The sequence below is a fragment of the Equus caballus genome, chromosome X, assembly GCF_041296265.1.
Source record: "Equus caballus isolate H_3958 breed thoroughbred chromosome X, TB-T2T, whole genome shotgun sequence".
In the NCBI taxonomy this organism is placed as follows: domain Eukaryota; kingdom Metazoa; phylum Chordata; class Mammalia; order Perissodactyla; family Equidae; genus Equus; species Equus caballus.
In genome coordinates, this window is record NC_091715.1 from 89281055 (window position 1) to 89293367 (window position 12313).

Genomic DNA, 12313 nt, shown 5'->3' on the forward strand with positions numbered 1-12313 from the left:
ACAGATGAGGAGTTGCATCTTATGGATGAGAAAGAAAGTGGATTCTTAAGATGGAATGTACTCCTGTTGAAGATGGTGTGAAAATTGTTGAAATGACAGTAAAGAATTTATAATATTACATAAACTTCATTATAAAGCAGTGGCAGTGTTTAGAGGATTGACTCCAATTTTGGAAGAAGTTCTATTGTGGGTAAAATGTTCTCAAATAGCATTGCACACTACAGAGAAATCGTCCATGGAAAGAAAAGTCTATCCATGTGGCAAAATTCATTGTTGTGTTATTCTAAGAAATTGCTACGGCCACCTTAACCTTGAGCAACCACCGCTCTGATCAGTCAGCTGCTATCAACATCGAGGCAAGACCCTCTGCCAGCAAAAAGATTATGACTTGCTGAAGGCTCAAATGATGGTCAGCATTTTTTGGCAATGAAATGTTTTAAAATTAAGGTATGTACATTATTGTTTTAGAGATAATGCTGTTGTACACTTCATAGACTACAGTATAATGTAAACATAACTTTTATACGTACTGGGAAACCAACAGATTTGTATAAGTCACTTCATTGCAATATTCATCTTATTGGGTGGTCTGGAACCAAACCCACAGTATCTCCAAGGTATGTCTGTATTTTGTAGTTATCCATTGTATCAGTAAATATCTCATTAATTTATACTTACATAGTGTTGTATTTCATAAATATATTATAATTTATTTTCAAACAAGTGATTTGTTTCATATTTTTGCTATTCTAAAATGGCGATTTTGGAGGATAATGTTTTTTGCCAATATTCTTGATTATCCACCTTAAGAAAAACTTTTGTCACATTGACAAATCAAGAGGCATGCAATTATTTTGAATTTTGTATAGGTAGCATGATAAAGAGTAGGATAGAGAAATAAGAAGTTCGAAGCACTTGTTCCCTAATAGAAACATTAAAAATAACCAATGACAACTAGAGATGAGCTAAAATAACTTTACAGACACTCTGACAAACAGTCAAAGTTCTCGGGAAACCAAGTAAATGCCCAATCAAGAAAAAGCCACATTAAAGCAGTAGGAAATCTAATGATGTATTTATTCACCCTTGCCCCAGCCCTTCCCTACCATGATGCAATGTGGTCAGGAGGAGGCAATGGCCCAATTTCCAATGGATTCCCTGAGAGACTGGTTTTTTTTTTTTTTTTTGGCCTAACTCAGAGCTTAGATGGAAACAGCAGGATAGCTCAGTTCTTAGGTTGTGAAAAGCTGCTAGAAAGAGTAGAACTTGCCCACAAAAGTTAAGAGGGACTACAGACCTTCAGATGCCTGCAACAAGAGCTTACATACAGAGGAATACAGTAGAATATCTAAGTTACTGATAAATAGCTAAGGTGAGACTATTCAGGTAATTGAGACATTCAAAAACAGCCATACATAAGGAAAAGAGAAAACACACATGCACGCACACACAGAGTACAGAAAAGATGCATGACCAGAAAAAACCTGAGAATATCTTTTTATAACTTAAGCCTTTATCCTGGGCTGATCTCAAGGCTCATGACATTCCCTGATGATTACTGAAGATCTTTTATGGCAAGGAACCAGAATGCAAAGACTGGGAGAGGTGGCTGTTTTTTTCAAATGCCCAATTTTCAACAAAATAGCACAAGGCATTCAAAAAGAAAGGCAAATATGGCCCATTCAAAGGAAAATATAAAGTGGCAGAAAGCATCCATGGGGAAACAAAGGTAACAGACATACTAGACAAAGACTTAAAAAGAAACTGTCTCAAATATGCTCAAAGAGCTGGAGGAAAACATAGACAAAGAACTAAAGTAAGGAAATCAGGGAAATTATATGAATAAAATGAGAATATCGACAAAGAGATGAGAATGATCAAAATTAACTAAACAAATTCTGGAGATGGAAATTTAAATAACTGAATTGAAAAAAATCACTAGAAGTTTCAAAATCTGACATAAGCAGGCAGGGAAAGATTCAGTGAACTAGAAGATCTGACATTTGAAATTGTCAAGTCTGAGGAAAAGAAATAAAAAAAATGAATAAAGGTAAACAGAGCATATGGGTTTACGGGAAACCATCAATTTGATTGATATACACACCATGAGGGTCCCAAAGAGAAAAGGGAGAGAATGGGGAAGAGAGACTATTTGAAGAAATTATGACAAAAAAACTTACAAAATTTGAGGAAAGACATGGATACACAAGTTCAAGCTGCTCAACAGACTCCAGGTAAGATACACTCAAAAGACCCACAACAAGATACATTGTAGTCATTGTGTCAAATGTCAAAGCCCACAACAGAATCTTGAAAATAGCAAGAGATTCATCATGTACAAGGGATCCCTAATAATATTATCAAGGGATTCTTCAGCAGAAACCTTGGAAGTGAGAAGCAGTGGGATGATATATTAAAGTGCTGAAAGGAAAAAAAAACTGTTAAGCAAGAATTTTATATCTGGCAAAAAATGTTCCTCAAAAATGAGAGAGAAATCAAGACATTCCTAGGTAAATGAAAGCTGAGGGCATACATTACCACCAGACTTGCTCTACAAGAAATGTTAAATGGAGTCCTTCAAGTTGAAATGAAACGATGCTAGGTAATAACTCATCGTCTTAGAAAATACGAGTATCTCCAGTAAAGGTAAAACAATGGGCAAATATAAAAAACAATACTATTGGTTACCAGCTATACTGTTTTATTTTCTGCATGAATTAAAAAACACTTATAAAGAATAATTATAAATCTATGTTAACATGTATAATATATATAAAGATGTTATTTGTGACATAATATCTTAAAGTGGTGGTGGTAAGCTGTGAAGGAGGGGAACTTTGTATGCTATTGAAGTTAAGATGTTATCAATTTAAAATAGATTGTTATAACTTTTGTATGTCATATGCAATTCACACGGTAATCACAAAGAGAATATAAATTATACACAAAAGGAAATGGGAAGGAAATTAAAAGATGTCACAACAGAAAAATAGCTGAATAAAAAGGAAGGCAGTGATGGAGTAAATGAGGGGGAAATGCTGCAAGATGTGCAGAAAATAAATAACAAAAAATAATAAAAATAACAAAAAAAATACAAAAGTAAGTCCTTCCATTTCAATACTTACTTTAAATGTTAATGGATTAAACTGCCTTATTAAAACATATAAATTGTCAGAATGGCTAAAAGAGCAGGATCTAACAACAGGCTACAAGAGATCCACTTTAGATCTAAGAACACACATAGGTTGAAAGCGAAAGTACGGAAAAAGAAGATCCAATGCAAATATTAACCAAAAGAGAGCTGGAATGGTTACACTAATATTAGACAAATTAGACTTTAAGTCAAAAATTTATATAAAAGGCAAAAAGAACATTATATATTGACACAAGGGTCAATTCTCCTAGAAGGCAAAGTGATTATAAACATATATCCTTGAAAGGTCAGAGCTCTAAGAAAAAGGTAGTGCTAAGAGGGAAATTTATAGCTATAAATGTCAACACTAAGAACGAAGAAAGATCTCAAATCAACAACCTAACATTTCACCTTAAGAACAGAAAAAGAACATTCTTCAGATAGAGGATGCAGAGAGCCCTGGGAGACAGGCTTGCAGGAAATGCTTCATTAGCTGTAGCGCGCTGGTGCTGCTTCAATAGGACGTGCACTGGCTGTCATTAGGAAGTGTGGTATGGTTGCCATCACCCAACACAGAGAAAGGGCGATGGATTTTACTGTGAGTATGCCAAGGACACCTCTAAACTTCCGTCATGTCAGGCAGATGAATTTACTACTTTATTTCACCACTCTGCAGGTAACTGAAACTCAATTACCCCTGCTGCTCACTCTCACTCGCTTACATCCTCTTGAGTTCAGATAGCTCTGGTGCTTCTCAGATCTCCCCAGTCTGTTCTCTTTGCTCTACCTCAGGGGTGAGCCTGTCATAGCCAGCCAACTACCCCTTCTTTCCAGGACTCACTTGAACATTTCAGCTCTACCTAGTAGACCATCTGCTTTGGTCTCTGGAGCCCTCATGCTGAGGCTTCTAATGAGGAACTGGCCTGAAGCATCTCTACACCTTCGTGTTTATTTTAATGCTTTGGCTCTCTTGTTTTAGGGCTCTGTAAAAGATACATAATGAAATTTCTCCTGAAATGAATTACTGTGGTAGAAAAATTACACACATATATATTTTAAAATGAAATACCTCTATCTATATAAGCCTGCTTGAACAATTGGGTAAATATTTGCCTTTTTTAAAGTAATAATAAACTGGAATTTTTTCTTTCTAAAACAGACAAAAAGAGACAAAAAGGAGACCAAGCCTGTCCGATGCCTGCCCTCCATAAACATGGCCCAGAAAGGGTTATATAGGGTGCCTCATGGCCAATAGGCCTCTCAATGCTTCTCTTCCAGACTCCGGCAGTGAGAGATCCTTGTTGTTCCTCGCTTCCTCCAGCCTTGCAGAGTCCTACAATTCCAAGTTATGCATGAATGCACCTCCATTCACATTGGCCAGGCTGGTGTCCAGATTGGCAATGCCTGCTTGGAGTTCTACTGCCTGGAAAATGGCATCCAGCCCAATGGTCAGATGCCAAATGACAAGATCATTGGGGCAGGAGATGACTCCTTCAACAGCTTCCTCAGTGGGACAGCTGCTGGCAAGCATGTGCCCAGGGTCGTGTTTGTAGACCTGAAATCCACAGTCATTGATGAAATTCACACTGCAACTTACCACCAGCTCTTCCACGCTGAGCAGCTCATCACAGACAAGGAAGATGCTAACAATAACTATGCCTTCAGGCACAACCATTAGTAAGATCATTGCCCTCCTCATGTACTGAATTCATAAGCTGATGACCAGTGCAAAAGTTTTCAGGGCTTCCAGGTTTTCCACAGCTTTGCAGGGCAACTGGTTCTTAGTCCACCTCCCTACAGGTGGCACTTTTCTCTGTAGGTGATGCCAAGATGTCCAAACTGCAGTTCTCCATTTACCCAGCACCCCCAGGTTTCCACAGCTGTTGTTGAAGCCCACGACTCCATTCTCACCACCCATACCACCCTGGAGCACTCCGATTGTGCCTCTGTTGTAGAAAATGAGGCCATCTATGACCTCTATTATAGAAACCTCAATATTGAGCACCCAACCTATACTAACCTTAACCACCTTATTAGTCAGACTGTGTCCTCCATCACTAACTGCTTATTTCAGATTTGATGGAGCCCTGAATATTCATCTGACAGAATTCCAGGCCATCCTGATGCCCTATTCCTGCATCCACCTCCCTCTGGTCACATATGCCCTTGTCATCTCTTCTAAGAAAGCTTACCATGAACATCTTACTGTAGCAGAGATCAACAAGGTATACTTTGAGCCAGTCAACAAGACTGAGGCCCTCACCATGGTAAACACATGGCCTGCTTCTTCTTGTACCATAGTCACATGGTTCCCAAAGATGTCAGTGCTGCCATTGCCACCATCAAGACCATGCACACCATACAGTTTGTGAATTTATGTCCCACTAGCTTCTAATTTGGAACTCATTACTACCCTCCTGCTGTGGTACCTGGTGGACACCTGGTCAAATATTTCAAATTGAGTAACAGCACAGCCATCGCTGAGGCCTGGGCTTTCCTGGGCCATATGTTTGATCTAAGGTATACCAATTATGTCTTTGCTCACTGGGATGTGGATGAGGGCATGGAGGAAGGAGAGTTTTCTTAGCCCCCTGAGAAATGGCTGAAATTGAGAAGGATTATGAGGCAGTTGGAGTGGATAGTGCTAGAAGGAGAAGATGAGGCTGAAGAGTATTAACCTGTCTGCTGCAAATTTACACTCTGTTTTCTTGGGACTGTCTTATTTCCGTTTTTCTGTAAAGCTGTCCATTATGGCCCTAACTTGTCAACATGTGATGTTTCCATTAAAAAAAGAAGAACAAACTAAACCTAAGGCTTGAAGAAGGAAAGAACTAGTAAATGTCAGAGTGGATATAAATAAAATATCAAGTAGAAAAACAATAGAGAAAAATCAATGAAACTAAGATTGGTTCTTCAAAAAGATAAACAAAATTCAGAAATATTTAACTAGATCTACAAAGAAGAAAGAAAGAAGCCACAAATAACTAAAAGCAGAAATGAAAGTGGGAATATAACTACTGATTTTGCAAAAATGTATAGAATTATGAGAGAGTTCTATGAACAGCTGCATGCCAACAAATTATATAATCTAGATGAATGGACAAATTCCTAGAAAAACAGAAGATTGAGTCATGAAAAAGTAGAAAATTGGAATAGCCTTTTACTAGTAAAGAGAGTGAATTGTCAAAAAAGAAACAAAGACAGACATTTTTCAAAGGTAGCATGACACATTTTATTCTGGATACTGTAGGAGAGCAAAGAGACTTCATTATTAATTGGGCTGAACTTTACTGAAACAAAAAGTAAGGAAGATTTTTAATTGCTGAGATGTGCCAAAGGAAAAATACTGAAAGACGTTGATGGAGTGGTGGGGGCAAGTGAGGGTGGAGGGTTTGGCTCATGTGATTAGGCCTTCTGTGTTTGCTAATGATACTTACTGAAATCAGGATCCTACTCTCCCACACAGACTGAGAGAGAAGAGTCCTGTTTTTTTTAATGATTACATTTTAAAGGGATGGCTCAGATCCCTGAAAAGAGCATTCCTGGGTTGTAGTAGATTTAGATCTTAAAAGGGCAGAGAAAGAATATACAATTGCAAGTTTTCTAAAGTAAATATTCTACAAAATGGAAGTCAGGGCCTATAGTCAGGTATTGGCTGGAAAAATAGTAAATTATTTTAGCAGCATTGAACTTTGTCAGGCAGACTTTTTAAGAGGTCTGGGGTCATCCTAGGGACAAGGATTTGGGCTGATGGAAGCCATTTTTTATTTTGGTCAAGTCTTTGTGTGTGTGTGTGTGTGTGCATGTGTGTGTGTCTAGCGGGGACTGGATGGAGCCATTTGTGTGAAGTTATGCAGTACAAATAGGCAAAGATTGAGCCTAGTCAGGAAAAGGGCACATAGGAGCCTGACAAAAGCTTTGTCAATCAGAGAGAATTTTTGTGAATCAGTAATCAAAAATCTCTCAACAAACAAAGCCCAGGAACAAACAGCTTCACTAGTAAATTCTAGGAACATTTAAAGAAGAATTAACATTAATTCTCCTCAAACTCATCCAAAAACTAAAGAAGAAGAGGGGCCGGCCCTGTGGCCAAGTGGTTAATTTCACGTGCTCTGCTTCTGCGGCCCAGGGTTTCACCAGTTGAGATCATGGACATGGACATGGCATCGCTCATCAGGCCACCCTGAGGTGGCGTCACACATAGCACAGCCAGAAGGACATACAACTACAAGATACAGCTATGTACTGGGGGGCTTCGGGGAGAAGAAGGGAAAAAGAACAGATTGGCAACAGATGTTAGCTCAGTTGCCAAGCTTTAAAAAAAAAAAATTAAAGAAAAAGAAAGAATACTTCCTAACTCACTCTATTAGGTCAGCATTACCCTCATACCAAATCTAGACAATACTCAAAAGAAAAAAAATGTCAGTACCCCTTATAAACATTTATGCAAAAATCCTTAAGAAAATACTAGCCAAGCAAAATACAAAGCATGTTAAAAAGACTGTGCACCATAACCAATTGGAATTTATTCCCAGAGCGCAAGAATCTTTCAACGTATTAAAATCAAAGTAATACATCACATTAACAGAATGAAGGAAAATAACCACATGATCATCTCAATTGAAGCAGAAAATTCATTTTTGCAAAATTCAACACTCTTTCATGATGAAAACATTCAACAAACTAGAAATACAAAGAAACTACATCAAAATAATAAACATTTGATATGTGAATGAGCTAACATAATACTCAATGGTGAAAGAATGAAAGCTTTCCCTCTGAGATCAAAAACAAGGATAGCCAATTTTACCACTTCTATTGAACGTGGTATTAGAATTTCTAGCTAGAGAAATTGGGCAAGGAAAAGATATAAAACACATCCAAATTGAAAAGAAAGAAATAAAATTATTCATTCAAGGATGACATGCATTAATACGTACAAAACAGTAAAGATTTCATAAATAAAATGTTTAGAGATAATGAAGGAACTCAGCAAGGTTGCTGGATACAAAATCAGCACACAAAGATAATTGCATTTTTATACACTAACAGTGAACGATCCAAAATGAAATGAAGAAAGCAATTTCACTTACAATATCTTCAAAAAGACTAACATACTTGAGAATAAACATTATCAAGGAGGTGAAACTTGTATAATGAAAACTAAAACATATTGCTGAAAGAATTTAAAGAAGATACAAATAAATGGAAAGACATCCCGTGTTCTTGGATGGAAGACTTAATATCTACGGATATTAATCCACAGGGATCTACAAATTCAATGCAATCCGTATCAAAATGCCAATGACATGATTTGCAGAAATAGGAAAATTCATCCTAAAATTCATATGGAATCGCAAGGAATTCTGAATATGTTAAACATGCTTGAAAATGAGGAATAAAGTTGAAGGTCTCACACTTCCCGATATCAAAATTTGCCACAACGCCACAGTAATCAACATAGTGTGGTACTGGCATACATAACATGCTTATAGACCAAAGAAATAGAATAGAAAGCCCAGAAATAAACACTCATATATATGGTCAAATGATATTTGACAATATTGACAAGAAAATTCAATGGGTAAATGACAGTCTTTTCAAGAAATGGTGTTGGGAAAAATGAACATCTACATACAAAAGAATGAAGTTGAACCTCTGCCTTATACCATATAAAAAGACTAACTCAAATGGGTCAAGGACTTAAACGTGACCAAAACTACAACACTCAAAGGAAAACAAGAGGGAAATTTTCTTGACATTGCTTTGTCAATGATTTCTTGGAAATGACACCAAAAGTACAGGCATAAAAGAAAACATAGATCAGTTGGACTTCATGAAAAATAAAAACTTTTATGCTTTAAGGAACACTATCAATAGAGTGAAAGGGCAGTCCATTGACTGAGAGAAAATATTTACAAATTATATATCTGATAACAGATTAATAACCAATATATATAAAGCACTCTTACAACTCAATAACAACAAAATAACCTTATTAAAAAATGAGCAAAGGACTTGAATAGACATTTCTCCACAGAAGATACACAAATGATCAGTAAGCACAGGAAGAGATTCTCAACATCACTAATCATCAGGAAAATACAAATCAAAACCATGATATAACACTTTATGCCAGCTAGAATGGATACTAATAAAAAAAGATTCTCAGAAAATAACAAGTGTTGGTGAGGATGTGGAGAAACTGGAATTCTTGCACACTGCTAGTGCTAAGCTAAGATAGTACAGCAGCTGTGGAAAACATTAATGGCAGTTCCTCAAATAATTAAGCATAGAATTACCATATGATCCAATATTTTCACTTCTGGTTATATATCGCCCAAAATTGAAAGCAGAGACTCAAACAGATTTGTGTACAGTCATGTTCATGGCAACATTATTCACAATAGCACAAAACTGGAAGCAACCCAAAAGTCCAATGATGGATAAATAGATAAATAAAATATGGTGTATACATGCAATGGAATATTATTCAGCCTTAAAATGGAAATAAATTCTGACATATGCTACAATATGGATGAAACTTGAAGGCATTAGGCAAAGTTAAATAAGGCAGACACAAAAAGACAAGTATTTTATGAATCCACTTATATGAGGCCCCTAGAGTAGTCAAATTCATGGAGACAGAAAGTAGAGTAGTGGTTGCGAAAGCCTGGTGAGAGGAGAGAATTGAGAGTTATTGTTTAATAAGTACAGAGTTTCAGTTTGGGAAGATGAAAAACTTCTTGAGATGGATGATCATTTTTGTACAAAAACTGCTAATATACTAATGACACTGCAATAAGCACATAACATGGCTAAAATGGTAAATTTTATGTTATGTATATTTTACCTCACTCACACAAAAAAAGAATGAGAAAAAAATACACCCAGAGATTTCTCCATATCAAAGATGTACCAGAGCTGTATTCTGGCTGAGAGAAGGATATTAAGAAAATAGAAAAGGCTAATCTAATTAACAGTCCTACAGCTTGTATTGGAAGCATGCTATTTCTTGCATTCTCAACAATACTAATATTGTTTGCAACAAAAAACGCTGAAAAAAACTTCCTACAAATTAAAGAGCAAAAATGATATTGTCTTAGATTTTTGTTTTTGAGTTATATAGTTAAATGTGTATTTTCAGAATGATATGGGCATGTTTATGAGTCATTGGGTTTTTTTTCTTTCATGAATTATCTAGTAACATAATTTAACAATTTATTTTTGGCTACATTCAGATTTCTGTTTGATTTTTAAGATATATCGTGAATAGTTTCTCTTTCAAATGTTATTAATTTTCTCTACATTATTATTTCCATTTAACTCTCTCTATGGTTTGTCTTTCCATTATGATTTTGCCTATAGTGTAGTGATCAAAATATCCTTCCTTTCCACTAGTATTATAGATCTGTATTCCTCATTGGTCATTTAGATGTTTTACAAGACTAATTAATTTTTAAATTGACATCACTAAACATTCCAGAAATTAATCTAGTTAATGCAAAAGTGATATTAAAAACACTTAAACATTAACGCATGGGAACTAATCAATAGAACTTCCCCTGACTGCTGTGTTTGAGCTGAATGTAAATCCTGGGTGTACAGGGTGAAGTAGAAACTAATTTTGTATTTTACTCAATGATTAAGCCAGGTATCTTAACACTGTGTATTGAAAACATTCTTTATCTATTAGTTAAGAGTGCCAGGTCTTCATATATTAAATTAGCAGGCATACTTTAGTCTGTTTCAAGTTTATATTATTGATTATTATATTTTAATATTGGCTGGGGATACTCTTCTTATTTATCGTCTGTCTTCTCTTTTTCCTGGTTTTTTGGTCCTGAGAAATTTTTCTTGCAGATTGACTTCAGAGTCATTTTCTTGAGTTCTAAAATCCCATCGTGGTCCTTACTGGACTTACACTGAATTTATAGACTTATTTTAGGAGAGTTTGTCATCTTTTCAATATCAGATCTTCCCATCTAGAAATGTGGTATACCGCTCCAATTATTAAACCCTTATTTGATGTTCCTCAGCAAAAGGTATTGCTGTTATCATGTGCAAGATATACTCATTCTTTCTTAATATACTCATGAAACAATTCATATTGTATTAGTTTTATGAACTGCATCTTTTATAATTAAAGTGTAAAATTAATTATTGCTGAAAAGTAGTTTTCATTAATTTGTTCATTCACTCATTTATGTTTTCATCCTCCTCACCTAAATTTAAGGCATCCTTATTATATAACAAGAGAAGAATTCATTTATATATATTTATGTATCTGTTTGTCTATTTAAATTTGTTCTATCTGCAGTCTTAATAACCTAATACCTTTAACATGATCTATTTAGTTGTCTTTTCCAATGGTACAATTTTTGTCCCTTAATTATAAAACTTGTACAAGATAGACCTACTGATAGATCTCTTTATTATTTGCACCAAGTATATGCTAAGCTGTTATAATCTGCAGTCCTATGTCTTTAACTCATGAAAATTTTCTTCTGTTGTAACTTCAGTTATTATTTCTGATTTGTTCTTCCCAATTCTGTGTATGTTTGATTTATGTTCTTCCAGAATATCTATTATCTTCTCTTTGGATATTTTTGTTTCCATTTTTCAACTGAATTTAGAAATGCTTCTCAGATTTATTCTCCAAATTAATATTTCCTGTCTTGGCAGTTTAATTCTGCTCTTTTCTTCTTCTAATGTTTCTTTTATTTTTGTCACAATTTTGTTTCCCTTATAATCTTTCTTCAATCTCACCAATTGTCCTTTTTTTTTACCTGTTATTTGGCTAGCTCACTGTTTATCAAATATCTTTTATTTCACCATTTATATCCTACAGTGCATATTTCTCTATTTTCTTGAATTTCATAACGAATGCAAGCTAGATGTATTACAGGTTCAGAAAATAGGTCATAAATTCTATTTATTTCAAAATGTTTCAATAGTATATTCTCCCTCTGTAATATGAATGCAATAGTCTCCTCTTTATAAAATTTGGGTCTCAATCTATGTACATACCTTATACATATTTTTTTTCTGTTTAATTCTCTTTGCACGAGACAAACAACTTTCAAATCTTAGGTTAGAGGCATAGATTATATATAAATCAAACCTTGTGTTGTTTTCACTCTTTTCTTTACTATGATTGGGCTCTGCTATGAGAAAAAT

The 12313-nt window shown here is 35.3% G+C and overlaps 1 pseudogene; it reads left to right on the forward strand.

The window, feature by feature from the left end:
- The first annotated feature begins 4481 nt into the window (after positions 1 to 4481).
- LOC100071817 (tubulin alpha-1C chain pseudogene) lies at positions 4482 to 5810 on the forward strand (annotated as a pseudogene).
- Positions 5811 to 12313: the final 6503 nt, after the last annotated feature.